The following is a 26,797-nucleotide window of genomic DNA, read 5'->3' as shown; positions in this document are numbered from 1 at the left end:
ATTTAACCATTACTCTGCCTCAGAAGCTTGTCCAAAATCAGCTTCATGAGGTGCCTTTGTGCTGCCTGCCTGCAAAGTCATTGCCTGATTGGCAGCGAGTTTTCGATGCAGTTCAAAGAAGTTAAACTTTTAAAAAATTGCATCTCTAGACCTTGCACCCATGACTCATCCCTACTGGAAAAAAAGAAACAAAAAAAGAAACCTATCGAGTCAAAATAGGGCCATATATGTCTGCAAAATAAAACAATGTTTTGCAAACAAAAAAATATGTTTTGCAAAAAAATATATATGTTTTGCAAATAAAAATAGAGTATTGAGAAAAAAATTGCTTTTTTGCAAGTAAAAAAAAATAATTGCAAAAGAAAAGTTTACCACTGAGAGAAAAAATAAAGTTTAGCAAAGTAAAACTTCAGCTGCATTGACTTTGCAACACATTTCCCTTTGCGCTGCTCCTTTAAATCCGCGTTTCAGTCATCCATGCCTCTGCGGTGCAAGCTTTCCTTTACGCTTCATTTTTTCTTTGCGCCTCGCTTTGTGTCCCTGATTTGACATGGGGGAGGGGTCAAGAGGTTGAGGTGTGTACAAGGGACTAAGGCGCGTCCTTCTCGTTACGTCATCAGCGCGAGTCCCAGACCGAGTGGATCGATCGAAATGGAGGAGCAGAGACATGCGGGTGATGGATCACAGGCATGTGTTATTGATCGCTTTCTTAAAGTTCGCTAGATAGACCGATAACTATATGTAACTATGTGTATCAACGCGTTTGCTCAAGTTAAGTAAGTTAGAGATCAATTAATGCGGGTCGCGTCGGCGGCTGTACATTTCTCTTAATATGCACACCTTTCACGTTGTTTTATAATTAATAAATAATAATTATTCTCCACGCCCTAGTTGTATTATGGACTATAAACGATGCTAAAGGTGTCTCTCAAAATATACTGTAAAACAAATAATACAAAACAAATGCCTTGTATGTGTAAACATAATTTGAAATAAACCTCTTTCTGATTCCTAACAAGTTTATTTATATACAGTAGGTCACATCCCTATAGACTATGTTTAAAAGCTGTGATGTTTATATGATACATTGTTAATGCACTTATTCTAGATCAGTTGTGTGAAACTAAATTCCTGGAGGGCCACAGCTCTGCACAGTTTAGCTCAAACCAGCTCCAACCCACACCTGTTTGGAGGTTTCTAGTAATCCTGAAGATCTTGATTAGCTGAATCAGATGTGTTTGATTGGGGTTTGAGCTAAACTGTGCAGAGCTGTGGCCCTCCAGGAACTGAGTTTAAAACACCTGATCCAGATAATCCTATATGATGTTGTGATGACCTATTTAACAGAGAGAATATTCTGATGTCTGTACAGCTGCACAGAATTGAATAGGTCTTCTGACCCAAAGCCTTGGTCAGATTCAGTCAGCTCAGGGTCAGCAGCAGCAGCCACAACAACGACAGCAGCCTCCTGCCTCAAATTCATAAAACCTTTATTTCTACGCACAGTTTACATTTTTATGTTTTTTCAGGTGGAGGAAGAAGAAACTGATCTCTCTGCATGGAATGATCAAATAATTAATTGTGGTTTTACTGGGGCCGTTAAACCTGAGAACAAAGAGGCCATAATAAGGTCAGAAAAAGTCTTCTAACTTCTTTACATTTGAAACCTTGCAAACGGTTTTAATTTAGCCACAACACTGTCTATATTATGCAATAATTTTCTGGTTCTTTTTCCAGATCAATTGTGCTTCATGCAACTCTGCGTTTGGTCCCTTTGTTGAAGCAAATCTGAAAAGGTCTTGAAGTCCACAATTTTGTGGACATCCTGGAAAAACATTCAGGACTTTGCCACCAGTTCTTTGTCCCTGATGTGGTGTATGATGATGATAAGGTATCAGTAACTGGAAAAAAAATATATGCCTATATTTTGTATTGCATTTTAGGAATGTTATATATAGGAAAATTATTATTTGCCAAGTTAAAAAATAATTGTCAAACACTTGTTCCTTACAAAAAAAATAATAGTAGAAAATGGTAATAAAGTAGCTTTGGATAAAAGCCAAATGCATGTGCATATGTACCTGAAAATGGATGGTTGTTTTTTTTCCCCCACAGGCTGATGCAGACTTCATCATGCAGAACATTCTTCCGAAAATGTCGGAGAAGGGATCAGTACGAGAGACTTATGAAACAGCTATAATCAACTTTCTGCAAGACTTTCTCCAAGAAATTGAAAGCTGTGTTATGTATGAACTGACAGAGTTGATTTAGTATAAATATTGTAAAAAAAAACTGCAGATTACACAAATTAATGTTAAAATGTAATTGATTTAATTCAGACAATACCAACCCCAACCAAGCCATTCAATTTGACAACGGTTTAAACAGAATTTAAAATTATACTAAATGTATGGAATTGTACATGTTCAGGAAAAAAAACCTTTTATTCATTGGTAAATGTTCTTATGGTTTTGAAATTTACTGTGTATGTGTAGAGAACACAACGTGTTACATAATGTAAAATTGTATATCTTAATGAATGTGTTAAGAGAACACAAGTTGTTATACTAGCCATTTTCTGCTTTAAATATAGCCAATACAGAAAATAAAACAAGCATGCAATGTCACCTTAAGTTTGTTTTTTATTGACTTGGATGTTAATTTGCTTGTAAATGGATCATTTGGTCACTAGTCATTTCAATGACTGATTTAGTGTCAATTAAGAATGAAGCAGCACAAAATTTAAAACTTATAAATACTGGTCTCTTCCATAGTTTTGAGAGTGTGAGTTTGGGTTAAAGAAGTTTGAATTTGGGCCTATAAGTTCTTAAGTTAAGGGGCATTTGACTGGAGGAACTACGATTCCTGTCCACGGCTGGTCAGAGATACTGTCTGTGTCCCAGTCAGAGTCGCCGTCTTGTGCAATCTGTTAAAAGTTGGTAATAGTTTATGGACATTGGGGAAATATCTTGCATGAAAACATTACATTAAAAGACAAATTCTTAAAATACCTCAGATAGGACTGGAGGAGTGACAGGGTTTTGCAGGAGTCCAATTTCCCACAACTGGTCTGGGCTTCGATTACTCTATGTGCGGAGAGGATGGTTATTCCACCCACTAGTAAAGGAGTCAAGGCTGGCTTGGAGACGAGGTAGGAACACCCTCTGGCCGGTCTGAAGTATCTGTTATTAATAATATAGGAGTCTAATAATAATAACAAGAAAGCGATCAATAACACATGCCTGTGATCCATCACCCGCATGTCTCTGCTCCTTCATTTCGATCGATCCACTCGGTCTGGTAGAGGTGGGCAGATCGATACTAATATCGATAATATCGATACCAACGTTGGTATCGGTATTGATCGATACCAACGGGAAAATATCGATACTTAAGTTTCAGTTTCTCTCGTTTTGCGACCTGGCCGTATTTGTCAAAATGCTGCTACTGTCACAGAGCAGAGCAAGCTCTCAAGAGTGCTGCTCGTGCTCGACACTGCTCTCCTCCCCCTCTCCTGTGTTGTATCGTCACGTGACTCACCACTAGCGCAACCACCAGCAGTTAGACGCGCGCACCGCTCAGCCGCGCATTTCTAACAGCAGTCAGTCAGAGGCGGAGAGAAAGAGGAGCGTTGTATGGCTGTATTTTCAGGCCGATCTACCCTTTTTGTGTTAGCTGTGAAAGTGATACTAGTTTCTATATTTAAACTACACATAGATGTGCACCAGACTTAATTATTTTTAGTATTTATTATTTGATCAATAGCTGATTCTCCAAGAGCAGTGGATATTACAAGGCGCCTATCAGAAATGATTGTGAAGGACCTGCAGCCTCTTTCCATAGTGGAAGATGTCGGCTTCAGGAATTTTGTACAAGGAGAATTTGTTTTACATTGTGAAGTAAAACTTTGTGACTTTGTTTTAGAAAAAAAATCCTGAAAAGAAGTGCACTAAAGAGGGGAAATTTTTTTATTAACATGCTACTTGAAAAGAGAATTTGTTTTTACATTTTTTTTTTTTATATTTGTGAAGTAATAATTTTGTAACTTTATTTAAATAAAACAGAAGTAACCAAAAGTTGTTTCTGAACAAAAGCTTTTGTAGAACTGATTAATAACCCAAAATGCAAATCACAAAAACAATTAAAAGTCATGAAAATTCATTTAGATTTAGGTTGAAGACGCATCCACCTTAATTATTAAAAAGTATTGGTATTGGTATCGGTATCGGCGATACTGGCCCTGTATTTACTTGGTATCGGATCGATACCAAATCTAGCGGTATCGCACACCTCTACGGTCTGGGGCTCGCGCTGATGACGTAACGAGAAGGACGCGCCTTAGTCCCTTGTACACACCTCAACCTCTTGACCCCTCCCCCATGTCAAATCAGGGACACAAAGCGAGGCGCAAAGAAAAAATGAAGCGTAAAGGAAAGTTTGCACCGCAGAGGCATGGATGACTGAAACGCAGATTTAAAGGAGCAAAGTCAATGCAGCTGAAGTTTTACTTTGCTAAACTTTATTTTTTCTCTCAGTGGTAAACTTTTCTTTTGCAATTATTTTTTTTTACTTGCAAAAAAGCAATTTTTTTCTCAATACTCTATTTTTATTTGCAAAACATATTTTATTTTTGCAAAACATATTTTTTTGTTTGCAAAACATTGTTTTATTTTGCAGATATATATGGCCCTATTTTGACTCCATACTATCCATCCAAGAATTTGTAATGGTTTTACAGGTTGTAATTGGAATTGTCATGGGTTTAATGTAAATGGTCCCTGTTGGTCTCTGCTGGTAATTTGTCGCATTTTAATTGGTGGCTTGTTAAAACCAATACATCCTAAAGCAATATTTCCCAAATACACTACAGAAAACCATTTCTAATGGTTTTGATGGTTGATAGCTGATGGTTTATAATGTTTGTAATGTTTTTTGTAGATGGTTTCTATTGTTGTTGTCGTTGTTTTAACAGGGATGTTTTTCAAAGCTAAAAAGCATTTTGTGTAAATGGCCCCTTGAACATTTTTTTGTGATGAAAGGCTGACAAATAGTTCTATACGCAATTTTAAAAGGTTAAAATTCTGTTTAGTGCCACTGCTATTACATAGTTTTATGATGAAAACGTGGTTTATTAATACAACCATTCTGACTTTTGCAATACTTTACAATACAATACAATACAGCATTCTAAAAATTTGACTCTTACATTAGTAATTTAATTCAGATACGCATTACAATAGGGAATAAAAGATGATCACAATTTCTGTTTCATGTTGATTTTAAAAGAACTTAAAAAAAAACTTCTGTAGTTACATCTGTAATTTCACAGTTGACCCTACCTCTACACATTAAACCTCAGCGGATCACCAAACTTGTACCTTACCTAACACATATCCCACCTTAAGAACAGCAGAAGTTTAGCAATTCGACATTAACACAAAAAGTGCATTCCACATTGCTTTATTAAACACATATCATTTAAAGAGACATAATATGAGTGGGACAAAACATTTTATAAATGTTACTGTCTTATATCTCACATTCTCTGTGCTACATCTGTTTTCCTATTTTTCATTGAAGTCTGTTCATAGTAATTGCTCCGACATCTCCACATCTCCTCGCTCCAACGCAGTAGGCAGCACCGTGACACATACATGCACCAAGTATTTTAGCACAATACACAGTCTGCATAGCATTCCTGTATGGCTGTAAAATCTCTGCTTGCATTAATATGAATGTAGTACTTCAAGCTTGAATTGCTCTTTACTCCCTTACCTACAGAATTTACCCATGTGTCAGGTTAATTTTTAACATGTTAATTTGACAGTCCTAAATACAAAAGACTACTTGAGTTCAGTCCCTCTGTGTGGATAGGAATGTGAGATGTAGGTATGTAAGCAGAAACACAAGTACGAGTGATTCATCCACAGTCAGAAATCTGATTACAGGACACAATATTGCACAGATACAAAAAGGCTCATGGCCACAGGCTTGTCAGTCTCAAAAGATACTCTATTCAGCTCCATCGCCTCTTATTCAGATTTCATCTAGATAACCCCTACCCACCACCCTCTAATTCAAGATGTCGTCAACATGGTTTCCTGAAGCATTTTTCACCTTGAGACTGAATAAGCACTATATGCCTATTGACTTAAAATGTGCATGTGGACTTTCAATTTTGCATTTCATGAGATTAGTCCATAAGGGGCAGGAAATCCATTAACATGCATATGCCTCATTAATGTAATAGGTTATGTGGTGGTCATTAGATTATTGTGTGATTTCTGACAGTGATTTCTCAGCATAATTTGCTGCAGTTACACTATTGCAATCACAACCATGTCACCAATGACAACAGACAATTTAGAAGATGAGTCAAATCTATCAATAGCATGACCTTAATGAGTTGATGAATAAGAGCAAACAGCATGAATATTTCAAGACCTAAATGAGCTGATGAATAAGAGCAAACAGCATGAATATTAAATACATATAGGATACTCCTCCTAACATTACAATATCAATTATGTGCACTTTAAAGACCTTACGCTCAGAGTAACAAGTGTGCAGCCCTCTGTAGAACTGTATCTTTGAGCTTCTGTTTTTGTGGTACTGTAGCTCTAGCATCACTGCAAGAGTAATTAGCTGGTGAAGTGGCTTTACTAGTTGTAAAGTTAAAATTATCATGTATATTGTAATTGTGACGAGCTAGCTGCCTCCCCCTAATTATTATCGGCACGCCATCCAAAATCGCTGCCCTTCACCAGGCTCCCAACAGGAGTGGGTGTGTGAGAGAGGAGGTGCACTGAATGAGCCAAGGCTGGTGGCGTGTGATGGGGCACACCTGATGTAAATGGAGCCTCATCACAGACACTGTTTAAAAGCCCAACGTGCCTCCCCTCGGAGACTGGTCTCTTCCCCGTGCATGCCCGCTGGTGTCCTTGTGGGTCCAGGAAGAGTCCATAGAGGGACTCCCGCGCTGCCAGAGATGTGTTCAAGCCGCCGCCCCTTGCACCCCGGACCGAGGAGGTGAGCGCATGCAGCCGCCGGACTCTGCCCCTTGCCTGGACCCTTCCTTTCTGAACACTGCCCCACCTACACAAACCCTCTAGCATGACGAGGACACCAGATTCCCTGTTTATTTTGGACACTTATTTCCCTGTTTTGGTTTATTTTGTTAATTAAAGCCTCTCTGAGGCCTGACACCAACCCCCGCTGTGTCTGCTGTATGCTCCTCCCACCACAGAGGTGAAGAATGTGGGCAGGGTGGAGCATAGACAGCACAGTTGTGTAACACCTGGTGACGTCACTCCCTCTCGCTCGCAAAAGTTCACGAAAACCCAGACTGGGACAGAGGAACGACGGAGACGGCCTCCCAGCCACAAAAGGGGTAAGTGACTTATCTTTTATTGTCATTTTACCATGCGGTTGGTTAAGGCTGTTGACTAAAACTCGGTTTCTCTGTCCCTGTTCCTGCGCGGTGCAAGGGGGGGGGATTTCATGAGTCTGCTGCCTCCCCCCTAATTATTATCGGTATGCCGTCCCTTAATCGCCGCCCTTCACCAGGCTGTGTGAGATGGGAGGGGCACTGGATGAGCCAGGGCTGGCGGCGTGCAATGGGGCACACCTGATGTAAATGGAGCCTCATCAATGGCGCTGTTTACAAAGCCCAATGCACCTTTCCTCGGGAGATCTGTCTCTTCCCCGTTGATGCACTCTGGTGTTCTCGTGGGTCCAGGAAGGGTTCGTAAGGGACTCCCATGCTGCCAGATGCATGAGCTGCCGGACCTGCGGTCCCCAGACGGAAGAGGGTAGCGTGTGTGGCTGCCGGACTCTGCCCCTTTCCTGGACCCTTCCTGAACACTGCCCCATCTACATGAACCCCATAACACAACAAGGACACCAGATTACCAGTTTATTTTGGACACTCTTCCTCTTTAGACACTTATTTCCCAGTCAGGCAAGATAGCATGACTGCGAGAGAAGGAAACCAGACTGAAGGAGATTAACAAGACAATAAGTAGAAAAAAAACTGAAAATACAGTCAGAAGTGATGGTAGTCGTGGCAACATCTGCTGCCTGAAAAAATGTGTTGTTGTTTTCTTCAAATTTACACCCACACAGATTTTACACTGTTTAGACTTTATTCACCTTGCTAATAATTCATGATGAGTGGATGCTGGGATTTTATTTATTCAAAGAAGGGACTTCCTGTTCTTCAAAAGAGGAGTATTTAAAATAGATAAGCACTAATGATTTGTCTGTGCAAGTATACACTCCAGTCATCTAGTCTGTATTACATTAAGAAAATGCTGTTCTGTTTTATTTCTGTGTGTGTCCACGAATTGAACTTATCGTTTGTTTGCTCAGGATTCATTACACTGACGTCAGCAGCACTTGTGACGGGCAATGAATTGAATGCAAACAAATAAGAAATATGATTTCCTCTTTACAATTGCTTTAGCAAGCAAGAGCAAATGAAACAGGATTTGGTACGTTTGCCCTGACAGCCCATTAAAAAACACTACACAGACAGTGAAGACAGTAGCCAGAAGGTGATGAGAGAACAGAGAGAAGAAGAGGCGACAGGACATTAATGCCTTTCTCAGACTGTGACATCACTGAGCTGTGAACACACACACACACACACACACACGCATAGACACACATACACAAAGGAATCTCTCAAATATAGTGATAATGATGTTTGCTTATTAAAGGGTAATTATAAAGACTAATAAATAAATAATTTCCTAGATAGTCAATTCCAGCTTTCTTCATAAACCTGTGAAATACTTTATGTGTCATAAACCCTGGAGCATTTCAGGAATATTTTAGGATCTTTATGAGAATGCTGGGTGGCTGTGAGAGAACTCAGTATTAATTTGCACCACATTTGAATTATAAGCACAGTTTCTTTACTGCACCTGATTGCGTATTCAGAAACTCACGGGACGAGTGGGAGCGCTGTTTGTTAGAGAGGGTCGTGCCTAACCGATCAATGGGGAGAGTGAGACGAGCAACGCGAACATGCGTATGTGCGAGATGTCGAGAGTAAGCGGGGGTTTGACACCTGACACAGGGGATTCCCACTCTAGGCTGAGATTGCTCACGGCCCTGGTGAGAATCCGGACAAGTTCATCCTGGAACGCAGTGTGTCCCTCCACTTCAGAATGCTCCCTTGGAGTGCGGGCCCAGTCTTTCTCGGATGCCGTTAGGGACAGTGCCTCGTCAAGATCGTCTTCGTCCCCTGCTGCACTCAATGATATGCTGTAAACTCTGAAGCGCCAAAGCCAAAACTCTCATCCCTCAAGCACATTGGAGAGCGGGGGCTGAATTGCGCAACGTTCCTCCGGGCCCTAAGCACCCACCCCGCACTGAGAATTCCTCGCTGTGCAGGCAGTCTGACCCAGTCAATGCTACCTCCACAGATGCAGGAGGCAACACATGCAGAACTTGTGGGTGTCCAAGGCCTCGATGGGTCCTGAACACAGAATGCAAATGTTGACAATAACAAGAATGAATGACGAGAGGGATATCCATCTTCCTGCGTTTTCTCTACAGCTGGCTTCAGTAGGATGTTTGAAAGAGGAAGATTCTGAGTTTATGCCGCCAATATGGTGCATTATATAGTGGCGGGGGCCCAGCCCCTATTCGCCATCTTATCTGGCATTGGTCAGTTGGAGTTGCAACTTCACTGGCATTGTGCAATAAGATTTCAGGTAGGTTAGGAAGGAAGGAAGTCCCCAAGGACGCCATGACGAGAGACCGTTCTTGAGAGGGAACTTGACAAATGTTTTGAAATACAGCATCTGAACAATGTCTGGAGGTGTGTTAGTGGAATTTTTTATTTTTTTTAATTGAATTGAATTATTAGAAAATAATGCACACCCAAGGTGATAATGAAGTCATAATATGAATGGATGGCTGGTCATCATTTATTCCAAAAATTTTAAAGTGATTTTTACATTCCTTTGAGATGTTACATTAAAATAGCATATGAAAATTTTTATTTCTGTACAGAAATAAAACACCCTGTTCAGCACAAGAGAATGACTAAAATGTGATGGTTCGTGGTGGAGCTCCTCATATAGTTGACAGTAATTTATGGTTTTATTCTTGCAGTGGAAAGTTGGTGATTTAATTGTGTTTGTTATTTGTTTATTTGATTTCAACATGATTGCAAAATTAATAATAATAATTACTTGATTTGATTTCTAGAAAAATGTCTGTTTGCAGACAGTTGTGTACTTTAAGACAGTCTCATTCAATCGCATCCCACCCCACCCAGTGTAATCATGTTACCTAAACACAGCTTAGCAGTCATAAACACCTGGCAAATAGACTTCATCATGACCTGTGTTTCATTTCTTGCTAGGAAAGTAAAAACTTACACAAGGTTTTTCCCCTCTGGTTAGCTAGTATCTATCTGTGGTATAAAAATGTCCCTCCCTGAGAGATGCATTCAAGCATGAAAAGTGCTGAGTAAAATCAATTAAGGAGGTCTATAGGGGCCAAAGTGTTCAAGGTCTCCAGAGCTCACTAAAAAGGTGATCCACCAACTCACTCACTCGGTTATAGCAGTCTGATGCACTTCTGCTCAAAGATACAAGGACGTTGTCAAATGTTCAAAACTACTGAGCATAAAAGGCAACATTTTAAGAATTTGTCATTGAAAAACTCCATAAAAGATCATTTAATCACCCTCATGACGTTTCCAATCCTATATAAATGTATTTTGTTTGTGGAACAAGAAAAAGAAAATAATAAAAAAAAAGTCTCTTTTTTTATCAATACAATGAAATCAAAGGAACTAAAACTGTTTGGCTACCAACATTATCCAAAATATTTTTTTGTTGTACAAAAGAAAGAAGTTTGTATAGTTTTAGAATGACATAATGGCAAATAATGACAGAATTTTCGTTTTTGACTAAACTATCACTGTAATAGTAGAATTACTTGTGTAATCTGTAAAACAGGTCATGTTCCTTCCAGTTCAGGCCTTTTGCTTCAGTATGTGGAGCTGTTTTACTCACAATGTCTATAATGGAGATAGCAAAGATGATCATAATTGATGTCCATTACCTATGCAGATCGATATCTAAAAGTTTATTATTATAATTAATATTATTTAAAAACATGTTCTCACAAACATTCTAATTTTAAAATTGAATCAAACAGCAGCAATAAAAACAAGGTAGACGATTGGCTTGAAAGTCCATAGAAGCTTATATAGGTAAATTCATGCCTGCTTAATAGACAGTAGCCATGATTTAGCTGTTATAACTTCATTTATTGTTATAAACTTTCATTTTGATTAATCTTACAACAAATCTGAATATCAAAAGGGATTGGTCATAGGTGACTAGTCCTCCAACAACTGACTAGTTGGTTAGTGAAGCTGATATATGTTTTAACAAAATCAAAGAAGGAAAATGTAGAGAAATGTGTTTTCAATCACTTTAAATCAACTTCTAATAACATTTATAAATAGAATGTAATATAAATTAGTTTAATTAGGAAACAAACTAGACAAACTAGTTTTCATAGTTCTACTTTAGTTTATTTTAGTTTAGTTTTTAACCAAAATGTCAAATATATTGCTAACACTTTACAATAAGGCCCATTGCTTAACATTAATTAATGCTTTAACTAATATGGTCAGGCGGAATATGTGCTTTATATGTAGCTACTAATAAACAACCAATATGTTAATAATAGGCATGCTTATAAGTAAACGGTTAAAAGTGAGAATCGGTCCCTACTAAAACATTTTACTATAAAATGTTACAGAATAAACTTGTTTTGAGGGTGAGCATCACCAGTCTAGCATTAATTAACATAAACTGTCATTGACCAGCACTGAAACGGATTCTGGTCTAAGCTGTTCTTTTCAACAGGGAAAACAACCTCAATGTTTTTGATAATGAGTTAGTATTCTTCTTAAGCCCTAGGAATAGCCATCATAAGATGCAGGCATATTGACTTTTTAGTCATGTAATTATCGGGATAAGTGCGGTGAGACAAAGTGCAGACAATTCATTCAAGATATTAAAAGCCCTGAAAGGCAAGCCACCAGCCAAGCCACTTGATCTACTAATGTAAAGTCGAAGGACAGAGTGACATTTGTGCCACAGATAAATAGTTTCCAACAGTTTAATGTTTGCAAGAACATGCCTTAGCTATGAGAAAAAAGACGTGTGTTGTGTACAGTGTGCATCCTCAATAAATAGTTACAAATATTCCTGTCTCTGTCTCTCCCTCTCTCTATCTCCATCTGTTCATCTGTGCATCTGTTTGTGTTCCCAACAGAAATGCAGAGAGTAGACCTGGAGTGCTACCAGCCAATCACGAGGCTCCGTGCCTCGACGGAGAACCAGTCACATGATTCACCAGACTAGAAAAGAGAGAGAAAGCCAACCAGTCTGAGATAAAAACAGGTAGAAAAGAGGCAAGATAGTGTAATGGGGTGGAGGTAGCATTAGTAGTGGCTCCATATTAGGCATGCTTGGGACTACAAATGTGTTGGACTACAGATCCCATGAGTCCAAGTACTATAAAGGGGGAAACCAAATCTTCTGGCCTTTCTCTTTGTGGGACCATGTGCTGAGTAGGAGAAGCTGTGTGTTATGTTTCAACGCTTGGTGATAATGAAACTAGTCGTTGCCTTGTGAACATTATTAAGGCAAATTGTGGAAGTAAGGGTTGTGACTCATGGTTATGGTTAGTGCGGTCCATTTTAACGTGTGTTTGTTTGTTTGTTTTACAGTATGCTTAAAGGATATATAATGGTGGATGCCTCAGAAATTGAGTAGCTTCATTCATTAACACAGGTACTGATTTTAATTGAATATGGGAGTACGTGAAGTTTGCTTTTTTTAATTGTGTTAAGTGCTTTTAATTCTGTTTTTAATTCTAATATTTTAAAGGGGCAATCATGAATTGTATTTTCTTTGTTTTGCAGATGATGCATGTTTGCCGTTTACTTTTATCTAAAATATTGGTGGGTTAATGTTGGGTTGTAAGATATGACTTTTAAACGTTACACTATGATGAAGTGATTTTATTGTGGGACTGTGATTTTGTTTTTATTGTTTGTTTTTGTTTTGTTTTAATCAACCAAAGACAAAGGGGTTCCCATTCTTGTATGTATGTATGGTTGACTCTCTTAAGGTGATTGGGCACAATTTGTTGTGGTTTGAGTCAAGTGCGTATTGGTTTTCTGTTACACTTGTAGTGTTATTGGTTTTGTGCTGTGATTTGAGTGTACTCTTTAATAGTGGAATTACCATTGTATGGGATTGGGGAACCCTATGGTCTGTGGTGGGTTAAACCTTTTTGTTCTTTTCGTTTCTTTGCCACTTCTTATTACCATTTGTGTTTAATAAATGTGTTTGTGCTTGCAAAGAAACACACTGTGGTTGTTGCACTTCTTTTACACCTTCCCCATTATCTGTAAGCCCTGGGGAGGGTTATAATAGCATGACTGGGAGAGAAGGAACAAGACTGAAGGAGATTGACAAGACAATAAGTAGAAAAAAAAAACTGAAAATACAGTCTGAAGTGATGGTAGTTGTGGCAACATCCACTGCCTGAAAAATGTGGTGGTAGTGGGTTTTTTTTTTTTTTTTTTACACCCAAACAGATTTTACATGGTTTAGACTTTATTCGCCTTGCTAATAATTCATGATGAGTGGATGCTGGGGTTTTATTTATTCAAAGAAGGGACTTCCTGTTCTTCAAAAGGGGAGTATTTACAATAGATAAGCACTAATGATTTGTCTGTGCAAGTATACACTCCAGTCATCGAGTCCGTATTACATTCAGATAATGCTGTTCTGTTTTATTTCTGTGTGTGTCCACGAATTGAACTTATCGTTTGTTTGCTCAGGATTCATTTCACTGACGTCAGCAGCACTTGTGACAGGCAATGTAATTGAATGCAAACAAATAAGAAATATGATTTCCTCTTTACAATTGCTTTAGCAAGCAAGAGCAAATGAAACCGGATTTGGTACGTTTGCACTGACAGCCCATTAAAAAAACACTACACAGATAGTGAAGACAGTAGCCAGAAGGTGATGAGAGAACAGAGAGAAGAAGAGGCGACAGGATACTAATGCCTTTCTCAGACTATGACATCACTGAGCTGTGAACAAAGTTTTAATTTGCACCACATTTGAAAAGGTATGTATATATATATATATATATCACTAGTCACCATCTCAGTCACCAGCTCAGTCGCCTTACTTCATTAAAGACTCCATTTCCCAGCATCCCACCCGTTTACACCTGCCACCATTCACCTCATCAATTACTATATATAAGTAGTCACTTTTGACCCCCTCATTGGCTGCGTCTGAAAAAATAATAAAAATGCTACCTTTGGAGGATGCATCAAGGCCCATTTGAATTCAATGCTAGAGCTTCAGTTCATGTCTCCTGAGATGCTTTCATCTTGCTGTTCTTTCGCTGCCTTAGATATCCCACAATCCTATGTGTTCTGTGACAGTTAAGCTAAAAAATAAAGGTGGCCGCTGAAAGTTGTGATCAGTTTGTGTGTAAATGTATGTTTTTGATCAATGTTTTTCACTTTTGAAGAAACTTATATTTACTTCACCAAAGCTCTCTATATTTAGCTGTAGGTCTTTAACCTGTTACTCTGCCTCAGAAGTCTGTCTGAAATCAGTTTTGTGAGGTTCCTCCATGCACAAGTGCTGCCTGCAAGTCATTGCCTGATAGGGCAGCGAGGCAACAAGTCAGCTGTCTAAGTTTTTGGATGCAGCCATTGTCTGGTCTCGTCAAGATTTACTCATACCTGATTCCTTCTTACTCACCTGCATTCTCACGTCCTGACATCTCCGTCACTAGCCTACCAACCTGCAAAGAAAAAGTACTCTACCTAACACGCCTACTTGGACTCTAACCTGTTACCCGCCTGTCTTTGCCGTCTGCATAATCTGTCGGACCTGTAAAGAGATGCAAGAATTGGTTATCAGCCTGATGTAAGTCCGGTCATTCTCACAGACTGAGTAGCTCACCAGTTTGCTCTGCATCTCTCCCCTCCGCACCAAGCTGTAAATAAAATATTACACTTACCTGTCTGTCTGAGATCTCCTTCTCCATATAGTAGTGTGACTATATTATATGCAAGTAATTTAGCAGATGCTTTTACCGAAAGCACCTTACATATGATGACAAGAGAAGCAATCAAAACTCCAATAATATGCCAGTGCTATGACATGTCTTGGTTAGCCTGACGCCATACACATAGCAAGGTTTTCTAGTTCATATATAACAATGAAAACATGTAGAAAAGAGAAAACTAGTGTAAGAGGCTTTTAAGAAAACAAGCAGTTAAAAAACAAAGAGGTGAAACTGAAGAATATAAATGTGATGTTTTGAAAGCTATCATGTTTACCAAGCCTGCTTTTATTTGATATAAAATACAGTTAAAGCTATAGAGAAACATCATTTAACACCGTTAATGCAATGGCCCTGCCCCTGTACGTCTTCTTACATTTCGTACAGATGAATGTTGACAATGACAAATATGATGCAGGTTAACAACTCCATGAATGGAGTTATGCTCTAAAATTAAAGATATTTGGGCAAAAATGCTCCTTTATGCGTTTGTGTCTCTTATTTCACACAATACGGATATGCGATGTCACACAAGTGCTGTATGTTACAGAATTCCTGAATGAATCAGCCGTTTGAGCGAATCTAATGAAAGACTCATAAAGACATTTACCCCATCTGCTGGCAGTTTTAGTTTCTTATTTAGAGAATTATTCACTTTCTTTTTTTTAAAGGGAGGGAAACTTTAGATTAGAAAAGATTCGACTTTATTGTCATTACACATGTAAGGTACAAGGCAACGAAATGCAGTTAGCATGTAACCAGAAGTGCAATAAGCAGTACAATAGTGCTGTTGAAAGCACTGGCCAATCAGAGGTCAGAATCGGCTGTTATCTAATTTTTGTTTTTGCAAGTTTACCTAGTTCTATACGCTCACTTATCTTCCTATTATAACAAGGCAAAAAGAAAGCATACGTGATGTAAATAAGATATTCATTGTGTAGTTAGTTATTGATTATATCAGGAGCAATGTTGGGCAGTAACACATTAGGCTACTTAGTAACGCGTTACTGCAATTTGATTACTTTTTTAATAACAGAGTTAATTTAACCATTAATTTAAAGCGTTATAAAATTCTAAATAGTAATTAGAGTCAGTTACAAGCCGAGGTCTCTTTACGTTACTGTCGTACATTGCATTGCAACAATACGTTACTTTACGTTACAATGCTGACAGAATGCAGTGTTTTATAATCTAGAGATTGTAAAAAGGATGTAGCACACGCACTGTCTAGTCACGTTCCAGTGGATTAGAGACCTGCTCTGACGAGACTCGACACAGAGTAGAGCAAGGGACAACATGGGTGAGTGCTGTTGGGCAGGTAGACACTTGTGTGTGTGTGTGTGTGTGTGTATGCAGGATAATAAAATGATTCACGGGAGTCCTGCAAAATCGAAATATCTAAACATAAAATATCTAAAACAAATACATTGTTATTCATTTATTGCACAAAAACAACATGAACTAATATAGAATATAAACGATTAACAGGAGCAAGCAGGGCTCAGGCTTGGTGCCCTAGGCGAGATTTTAGATCCTGCACATTTTAAAGTTGCCTTTTATTGTGGCCAGCCTAAGGTACACCTGTTTAATAATCATGCTGTTTAATCAGCATCTTGATATGCCACACCTGTGAGGTGGATGGATTATCTCGGCAAAGGAGAAGTGCTCACAAACACAGATTTAGACAGATTTCTGAACAACATTTGAGAAAAATAGTTTTGTTTTGTGTACATAGAAAAAGTCTTAGATCTATAAGATAAAGATTGATATTTTGTTAAAGAATAAGCACTTTGTTTAAAAACAATGTTCTATTATGTGTTTTAACAATTATAATGAAATACCAACCCGTTCTCATCAGTCTGCGTATAAATAACACGACTTTACACTTTCTATTTGCGTGTAATGCATACGCCAAATGCCATTTTTGCGTGCATATGATACGCCAATCCTTCCCATTAATTTCGGTGGAGAGCAGATGCGTCCAAATAACACGCATCATCTTCAGCGGCAGTGACGTCACTAGCGAGGCTCGTTCAGTTCACCTGATGCGCGTACACCTTCAAACAGGTAAGCAAGGGTAAATATATTTTTTTATTCTTCTTTTTGTAATGATATCACGTGGTTAAGCGTATTGTTTTAATTATTTCAGTATTTCTGCATCACGTTAGACAGGGCCGTGTTTTTAAAGGGCAGTTTATGCTCAAATTATGGGTCAGTGGGCTGCTCAGCTAGCCTACCATTGTCATTAGCCTAAGCTAACCTGTACTGTTTATAGACCTGTTGCAGTTTTAAATAAATTTATGATGTGACATATGGGTCTTCAGCTTTTAGACATGACTAATACAAGCACAACAAAGCACCCAACCCAATATCGCGCGATAATCGTGATCGTGTAAAAAGTCCACACATTTAGCATATTTTTACAATACTAGCCTAACTTTTGCTTGACCACGTCATGTGTAGCCAATACACACACAGTAACTACAGCATATTTACCATGCTTCTCCTACTGTAACCGTAGTTTTACTCTGGACTTTGTAACGCACATAACCACGACATTTACTATGGGTTTACCATAGTAACCATAGTTTTACTCTGGTATTTGTAGTTACTAACACACAATAACCACAACATTTACTATGGGTTTACCATAGTAACCATAGTTTTACTCTGGTATTTGTAGTTACTAACACACACTAACCACGACATTTACTATGGGTTTACCATAGTAACCATAGTTTTACTCTGGTATTTGTAGTTACTAACACACAATAACCACGACATTTACTATGGGTTTACCATAGTAACCATAGTTTTACTCTGGTATTTGTAGTTACTAACACACAATAACCACGACATTTACTATGGGTTTACCATAGTAACCATAGTTTTACTCTGGTATTTGTAGTTACTAACACACAATAACCACAACATTTACTATGGGTTTACCATAGTAACCATAGTTTTACTCTGGTATTTGTAGTTACTAACACACAATAACCACAACATTTACTATGGGTTTACCATAGTAACCATAGTTTTACTCTGGTATTTGTATTTACTAACACACAATAACCACAACATTTACTATGGGTTTACTATAGTAACCATAGTTTTACTCTGGTATTTGTAGTTACTAACACACAATAACCACAACACTTACCAGGATTTTACCACAGTAACTGTTTTTACTCTACACTATTTGTAAAGCACAGTAACCACTAAGTTTGCCATGCCTTTAATATCTTTTTGTGATGTAATTGTAATTCAGTGTTTTTTCTGTCTTGCAGTTACGTCAGATTACATACTCCACAACAACCTGTAATCCAGCAGATCTTTAAAGAAGCCATCTCTTGTAAAATCTCTCTCTCTCTCTCTCTCTCTCTCTCTCTCTCTCTCTCTCGCTCTGCTAGAATTAACAGGGAACTTCAACTCCACGCTCCCAATGCTGATATTGAAGAAGCTGTCAAGGGGGCTGAACAAGTCCTTCAAAGGATCAACCCTTCACAGGTAATGTTGAAGACTCTTAGTTATAACTGATTTGCTTTAATGAACGCATCCTTATATTATGTGTTAATCAAATATTTTGGTCACAGATCATTTTAACACACTGTCTCAACATGTTTATATTTCAGGAAGGCCTGTCATGAGATTTGAATTTGACCATCTTGTGCATTTATGAAGAAGACCAAAAGCTGCAAAGGCAAACACTTCCAATGGTACGTCAGATACATTTTTCTCAGCATTTGATGTTTCTTAAATTTTGGTTCACTTAGCCCATCAGGAAGAACACTCAACAAAGAGCATGTTGTAGTAGTAATAATTCATCCAATAATCATATTATATTGCACAAGCGTACTTGTACAAAATTCTACAACTTTTACTCCTACTGCTGTTATTGGCCATTACCACAGCTCCCATCAGATTGTGCCCATTGTAAGAGTGTTTATATCATGAAGTTTAAATGAAGTCCATTGTATTCTTTATTAATCTTTACAAATTGGTGCCGCCTCTTCCTGTTTCAACAGTACATGATATCTGTCCACACCTCATAGTCTGCCTTTCTTTCTATGGTGATGTTACTGAACACATCTGTCTTAGAAGCAAGAGAATGGAAATCCTAGTTTAACTTTTCAAGTGCTACAAATCAGATCTTCAATGAATTTGGGCAATCAGATCACTTAAAGTTGTTCACACAAAGACCAATAACTATAATGAGAAGTATTTTAGCATCCACACCAACAGACAATACTGTACAATTACTGCTATGCACACTGCAGTTACAGTATGTTGTATTCTGCCATTTGTTGTTGTCAGTGTTTTTGTTGTTCATAATGTGATAAATTATCTTTGTTTCTTCTTGCAGGATTTCTCACAGATTACTTAATCATTCTTCATCAGCTCTTCACAATATCAGCCCATTCAAAAGCTTCCAGATCTTCCTCTCTTGTGTGACACATCTGCTCTCAGTCCTTTACTGCCAACCTCCAGTCTTAGCATTTCTGCTTGTATTCATTTTTCCTCTACATTCATCACTCCAATCTCTACTATAAGCACTCCTGTATATATATATATATATATACACATAATAATAATAATTATTATTAACCATTTATTTGTTTTGCATTTATTCACAATAGAAGCAAACAATGATTACAGGATATATGTTTTTAAAGGTGATAATTGTAAAATATTGGAGCATTGTTCTTAATCATTTTTGCCTATTTGGTTGATAAAGGGAAGAAAACAATATATTTTCAACTGTAGCCTTGATTATTCTTTGGCATCTTTTGTCAGGATTTCTGTAAACAAATTCCCTTTTTATTTTTGAATATTAAACTTATGTTTTTTGAAGGGAGTTTCTGTTGCAATTTTGTTTGTTTGTTTTCACTTAGTTACCTCTATGCATTTTTTTTTTTTATCAACTTTTCTTTTTTTTCATAGTGGAATAAACTGGAGAGAGACTGTTCTGGGCACTATGTTTATCTGCGAAAAGTTTGACATATCAATAAACACTGTAAAATGACTAGACAATGAGTGATTGATGTCATGATGTTTGTTTGTTTGTTTTCTATTCCTATAGTTCAACTGGTGGATCTAAGAATGGCAAGTTTTTAGGGTCCATTTCCATGAAACGTAGATGTGATAAATTGTTTACCTTTAATACACTATAAATACATTGTAAATATTACAGAAGGAAAATTGAGTAGTAGAAAAATATTGTGTTTAAATAATCTTCAGAGGTGTTTTTTTTAAGCAAATGAAACATTTTGACATTTATTTTTCACACAGTATATGCAAACTTTTGAGTTTAAGTACTGTACACTAATATTAGTGTAAACAATGTAGCCTATTCAATACAATGGGAATCATTATACCTTCATTAAAACACAAAACAAAAAAACACCTTTAATCAACGTATTTCTTGCTGCATCAGGGTAACTGCAGCTTCTGTCCATTCACTACAGGAACCCGGAAGCTCCCGGCATAAATGACCATATATGTACAAGTTAGTGTGACGCCTCTGCTCAACTGGGTTACCATTGGCTTTGACGTTCCCTTGGCTCTCGCAGAACTCGCTGTGATTGGACTATCTTTTAACCCAAATTATAAACCGCTTAATGTTGCAAAGTCCGTTTGACTGTAATTATTACGTCAGTAACACCTTCAGTTAACAATGCAGTGTTGCTATGTCGTGAGAAATTACCTCTTTACCGAAATCGTAACCCTAACCCTAAGCACAACTCCAATAAACTCCAAATACCAGCGCTAATATTACTCGCGTTCATACGATAGAATCGCAGAGGCTTATGGGTAATGTAGTTTAAAATGTTTAATAATTAAAAAAATGGGAAAATGCAATCTTTTTTAACAAAGGGTCATCTAAACATGTTCATTGTGTAAACATTAATGACATATTTAAGAGGCAGGCTGAAATTCGATATTTTACTAAGTGCACTTTTTTAAACACCTTTATACCACCTTTCCATATATGTTTGAAAACTCTGTCCAACATTATTTAATTAGCATAGCATAAGTAGTTGTCCTGCCAATTTTTTCTTTGACACTATAATCAGACTTTGATTTACAGCCATTTGAAATTTACATTTTTTTGCTCTTCTAGGGGACTCTACTGGGCCCTTGAAGATGGAAGGGCAGTAAAACATACACATACCTTTTCTCATCATGGACAACAGACTGTGCTGAGTCATAATTTTTAAGTTTTTCTTTTCAACAAATTGCCAATATGTAAGTTGTAAGTCATGTTTATCTTAGAATAAAAATAGAACCATAAAAATATACATCAGTGCCTATTTGGAATAGGCTCCAAATATTGAATTATATCAGGTGCAAGGATACAGTATTGAAAGTAAACAAAGACACCAATTTAAACAACCAATACATACTGTGACACTTCATTGTACTTTCACAGTGTCAATGTGTCATTCAGTAAGACAAGGTACAGAGAGTGTGTAGTTTATAGTGCAAAGCCATACAATTCATGCAATGCAAAGAATCATAATATTAAGAGCTAATTTGTGTCTCTGTGTAAAATACTCCTCATATTTGTCCTCCTCGGGTACTAAACATCAGTAATGTGCATGCTCATCTTGCTTATTATACAGTACTGGATTCATGTTGATCTTTCCCTTGTCCATCACCTTCAGTTGTACATGAAATTCCTGCAGCATTATAGTCCATGCAGTATCTTCTAATGCAGCTTTCAGCCTGCCCTTCATCTAACTGAATGTCATTAATGTAACCAAATGTTCATTTCTTAATTAAAACACATTTATCTATTGTTTGCAAAATTAAATGGTGTATTTACCAAACACCATTCTTAATATAGAATATTCACCCTACTTTATTATCCAACACCATGTGCAGTACTTTACTGGAGGATACAACATAAAGACAACTAAAGTAGTGTATTAAGACAAATGATATACAATTTTTAACAATATTAAAAATGGGTTATGTTAAAACCATGTTTTTCTAATCAGATGAAACCATGCAAATGCATGCATGGTGAAATGTCTTGAGCCCCAAAGAATCACATCAAGTTTTTAGAGCTCTCCTGCTTTTCTTCCTCTTCTTGCTTGTCCATGTCCTGGACATATCATAATCTTCCATGTCATACATTTTTTTTTGCAGTTGTTATGCAGCACCCTACAGCACAACTGATGAACAAAAGACATGTAACTAATTTAAATCAAATATCTTTATTGTCACAATACAATGAACACAAGTATACAGGTGATGAAAGTCTTGGGTGCAGACTGCAGCGTGACAGTATGGATGACAAATGAATTAATTCATGAATATATATGAAATACAAATTCTGAATATATATATATGCAACACACATATATAAGGGACTCAATTCAGGTAGAGAACAATATATGTTAAAAATTATGCTATACAAAGAGCATGAATTGAAAACAATAATAATCACAGTACACATACATCTCTGCAGTAAAGCACGGTATGAATTAGTGCAAACAGAATGTCAGGGTGCATAATAATATCCAATAGTCCAGTCAGCATAACTGATAAGAGTGCAGGGCATATGAGGTTGGTGGGGTGTGTATGGTTTTACTGGTATGAGTTCAGTTCAGTCTGATTGCCTGTGAAAGGAACTTGTCTCACTGTCTGCTGGTGTAGGTTCTGTGATAACGCATGCCTGATGGTAACAGTGAGAGCAATCCATGGCTCGGCTGGCTGGAGTCTCTGACGGTCCTCCTCACACTCCACCTGGTCTAGATGTCCTGGAGGGCCAAAACATGTATTTAGGTTATGGTAAATCAATAAACAATATATAGTATTTTTATTTATAATTGTTGCACTGGACTTAACATTGATTCTTGTTGGGGATATTGGCCAAAAGAATCCCACCACAACTAGCTCTCGTTGTTTAGCTGTGATGTTTACTTTTACAGGCCGTAACATCTGAGCTGTCGCAGTAGAGCGGTTTGTGAATGCAGTCTTCACAGAAGATAACTGATGGGTTCAGGTAGCAGTGATGCACTCGGTGGCCATTCAATTGATATCTTCATCAATTGGCTTCATCTTAATTCAAACAAACAGACAAAACAATAAGTCAGCAATAACAGCAATAACCATTCTAGAGTAATAGTATTGGTGAATACAGTTGCAGGTGTCAGTACTCACCATATTCAGTCATTTCCTTCCCAAATCACAGAGATGATGCACAGCTTATTTGCTCATTTTAGGAGCTATAAAAAAGATGTATATGTGAAAAACTATAACTGCGGACTTGAAAAGTCTTTTGAGAGATCAACATCAATGTTGTACCACACATAACTGCATTGAATTCAGACATACAAATTGAAATGTGAAACTTTTCACCTTTCTGTCTTTTCTTTTGGGGCACAAGAAGTCCATGTTCATTCCTCATTTCTTTAGGACTGGTTTGACTGATTTTCTTTGCGTTTCTGGTCTTCAGCTGTAAAACAAGAAAATATTTATTGACCCCATGTTTAATCATTATTGTTGTTTAAAAATATAAATAAAGCAGATATAATTATATACTTCAAGCACAAGTTCCTTGGCAACTCTAGTAGGCTCCTGAGTTCATCTGTACACATCAGATTCAGCGTCTGAGAAAATGCCATCATGCAAACTCTCAGTTTCTGCCTTACAACAGAGCATAAAAGAATGTGTGAGTGAGGGAGTACAGCATGAAGATGAAGTGAAAAAGGCAGAGAAAGGCAGAATTTTGTGTATAAATTTAACAGAATGAGGGGAACATTTAAGAGATTTAAGAGAACAGTATTGTCTGTTGGTGTGGATGCTAAAATACTTCTCATTATAGTTATTGGTCTTTGTGTGAACAACTTTAAGTGATCTGATTGCCCAAATTCATTGAAGATCTGATTTGTAGCACTTGAAAAGTTAAACTAGGATTTCCATTCTCTTGCTTCTAAGACAGATGTGTTCAGTAACATCACCATAGAAAGAAAGGCAGACTATGAGGTGTGGACAGATATCATGTACTGTTGAAACAGGAAGAGGCGGCACCAATTTGTAAAGATTAATAAAGAATACAATGGACTTCATTTAAACTTCATGATATAAACACTCTTACAATGGGCACAATCTGATGGGAGCTGTGGTAATGGCCAATAACAGCAGTAGGAGTAAAAGTTGTAGAATTTTGTACAAGTACGCTTGTGCAATATAATATGATTATTGGATGAATTATTACTACTACAACATGCTCTTTGTTGAGTGTTCTTCCTGATGGGCTAAGTGAACCAAAATTTAAGAAACATCAAATGCTGAGAAAAATGTATCTGACGTACCATTGGAAGTGTTTGCCTTTGCAGCTTTTGGTCTTCTTCATAAATGCACAAGATGGTCAAATTCAAATCTCATGACAGGCCTTCCTGAAATATAAACATGTTGAGACAGTGTGTTAAAATGATCTGTGACCAAAATATTTGATTAACACATAATATAAGGATGCGTTCATTAAAGCAAATCAGTTATAACTAAGAGTCTTCAACATTACCTGTGAAGGGTTGATCCTTTGAAGGACTTGTTCAGCCCCCTTGACAGCTTCTTCAATATCAGCATTGGGAGCGTGGAGTTGAAGTTCCCTGTTAATTCTAGCAGAGCGAGAGAGAGAGAGAGAGAGAGAGAGAGAGAGAGAGAGAGAGAGATTTTACAAGAGATGGCTTCTTTAAAGATCTGCTGGATTACAGGTTGTTGTGGAGTATGTAATCTGACGTAACTGCAAGACAGAAAAAACACTGAATTACAATTACATCACAAAAAGATATTAAAGGCATGGCAAACTTAGTGGTTACTGTGCTTTACAAATAGTGTAGAGTAAAAACAGTTACTGTGGTAAAATCCTGGTAAGTGTTGTGGTTATTGTGTGTTAGTAACTACAAATACCAGAGTAAAACTATGGTTACTATAGTAAACCCATAGTAAATGTTGTGGTTATTGTGTGTTAGTAAATACAAATACCAGAGTAAAACTATGGTTACTATGGTAAACCCATAGTAAATGTTGTGGTTATTGTGTGTTAGTAACTACAAATACCAGAGTAAAACTATGGTTACTATGGTAAACCCATAGTAAATGTTGTGGTTATTGTGTGTTAGTAACTACAAATACCAGAGTAAAACTATGGTTACTATAGTAAACCCATAGTAAATGTTGTGGTTATTGTGTGTTAGTAAATACAAATACCAGAGTAAAACTATGGTTACTATGGTAAACCCATAGTAAATGTTGTGGTTATTGTGTGTTAGTAACTACAAATACCAGAGTAAAACTATGGTTACTATGGTAAACCCATAGTAAATGTCGTGGTTATTGTGTGTTAGTAACTACAAATACCAGAGTAAAACTATGGTTACTATGGTAAACCCATAGTAAATGTCGTGGTTATTGTGTGTTAGTAACTACAAATACCAGAGTAAAACTATGGTTACTATGGTAAACCCATAGTAAATGTCGTGGTTATTGTGTGTTAGTAAATACAAATACCAGAGTAAAACTATGGTTACTATGGTAAACCCATAGTAAATGTCGTGGTTATGTGCGTTACAAAGTCCAGAGTAAAACTACGGTTACAGTAGGAGAAGCATGGTAAATATGCTGTAGTTACTGTGTGTGTATTGGCTACACATGACGTGGTCAAGCAAAAGTTAGGCTAGTATTGTAAAAATATGCTAAATGTGTGGACTTTTTACACGATCACGATTATCGCGCGATATTGGGTTGGGTGCTTTGTTGTGCTTGTATTAGTCATGTCTAAAAGCTGAAGACCCATATGTCACATCATAAATTTATTTAAAACTGCAACAGGTCTATAAACAGTACAGGTTAGCTTAGGCTAATGACAATGGTAGGCTAGCTGAGCAGCCCACTGACCCATAATTTGAGCATAAACTGCCCTTTAAAAACACGGCCCTGTCTAACGTGATGCAGAAATACTGAAATAATTAAAACAATACGCTTAACCACGTGATATCATTACAAAAAGAAGAATAAAAAAATATATTTACCCTTGCTTACCTGTTTGAAGGTGTACGCGCATCAGGTGAACTGAACGAGCCTCGCTAGTGACGTCACTGCCGCTGAAGATGATGCGTGTTATTTGGACGCATCTGCTCTCCACCGAAATTAATGGGAAGGATTGGCGTATCATATGCACGCAAAAATGGCATTTGGCGTATGCATTACACGCAAATAGAAAGTGTAAAGTCGTGTTATTTATACGCAGACTGATGAGAACGGGTTGGAAATACATATCTAGGTAATGAAGATACGTTAACAAAGTAATTTTGGTTAACAATCTATTAATTTTGCCTGGGGCCCCCACTTCATCTTGGTTCGCCTCTGTTAGCACCGCGGTTCTTAGATTTATACAGTGATATTACAGCCCAGCTTTCAAATCTGTTCTTAGTCAAGCATGCAGGGAGTGACTGGAGTGCATCCAGGGTGTATTTATCCTCTTACCCTATCTGCAGATGGGCACCCAGCGGTACAGCCGAACGAGGAGCAGAGAAAGAGCTGGAGAGAGCAGCGCGCTGGGTAAATATTGCTCATATCAAATTAGCCTTGTACTGCAGAGAAGACTAACTGATGTGATGGAGTTCGACTGGTGTGTGGA

The 26,797-nt window shown here is 37.6% G+C and overlaps 3 long non-coding RNA genes across 11 annotated transcripts; 2 read left to right on the top strand and 1 right to left on the bottom strand.

Moving 5' to 3' along the window:
- Positions 1–1,526: 1,526 nt before the first annotated feature.
- Positions 1,527–2,627, top strand: LOC127979513 (uncharacterized). The gene is made up of 3 exons (XR_008158801.1): positions 1,527–1,630; positions 1,738–1,891; positions 2,116–2,627. It is a non-coding gene; the product is annotated as an uncharacterized LOC127979513 (long non-coding RNA).
- A 14,360-nt stretch (positions 2,628–16,987) lies between these two features.
- LOC127978764 (uncharacterized) lies at positions 16,988–20,178 on the top strand. Of its 4 annotated transcripts, none has more exons than XR_008158635.1 (4): positions 16,988–17,211; positions 18,435–18,654; positions 18,780–18,863; positions 19,511–20,178. It is a non-coding gene; the product is annotated as an uncharacterized LOC127978764 (long non-coding RNA). The 4 variants fall into 4 exon arrangements; XR_008158636.1 differs by having other exon boundaries at positions 16,988–17,221; XR_008158638.1 differs by having other exon boundaries at positions 16,995–17,221; positions 18,558–18,654.
- Positions 20,179–22,351: 2,173 nt separating this feature from the next.
- LOC127978596 (uncharacterized) lies at positions 22,352–26,446 on the bottom strand. 6 transcript variants are annotated; one of them, XR_008158564.1, is made up of 8 exons: positions 26,190–26,446; positions 24,680–24,901; positions 24,471–24,554; positions 23,698–23,802; positions 23,515–23,611; positions 23,317–23,381; positions 23,002–23,214; positions 22,352–22,913 (listed from the first exon to the last, which is right to left on the bottom strand). It is a non-coding gene; the product is annotated as an uncharacterized LOC127978596 (long non-coding RNA). The 6 variants fall into 6 exon arrangements; XR_008158563.1 differs by having other exon boundaries at positions 26,200–26,446; XR_008158567.1 differs by having other exon boundaries at positions 24,680–24,776; positions 26,190–26,445.
- Positions 26,447–26,797: the final 351 nt, after the last annotated feature.

This window comes from Carassius gibelio, chromosome B19 (genome assembly GCF_023724105.1).
Source record: "Carassius gibelio isolate Cgi1373 ecotype wild population from Czech Republic chromosome B19, carGib1.2-hapl.c, whole genome shotgun sequence".
Classification (NCBI taxonomy): Eukaryota; Metazoa; Chordata; class Actinopteri; order Cypriniformes; family Cyprinidae; genus Carassius; species Carassius gibelio.
The sequence above is the reverse complement of the archived record's forward strand: the minus strand, read 5'-3'. Positions and strand labels throughout refer to the sequence as shown.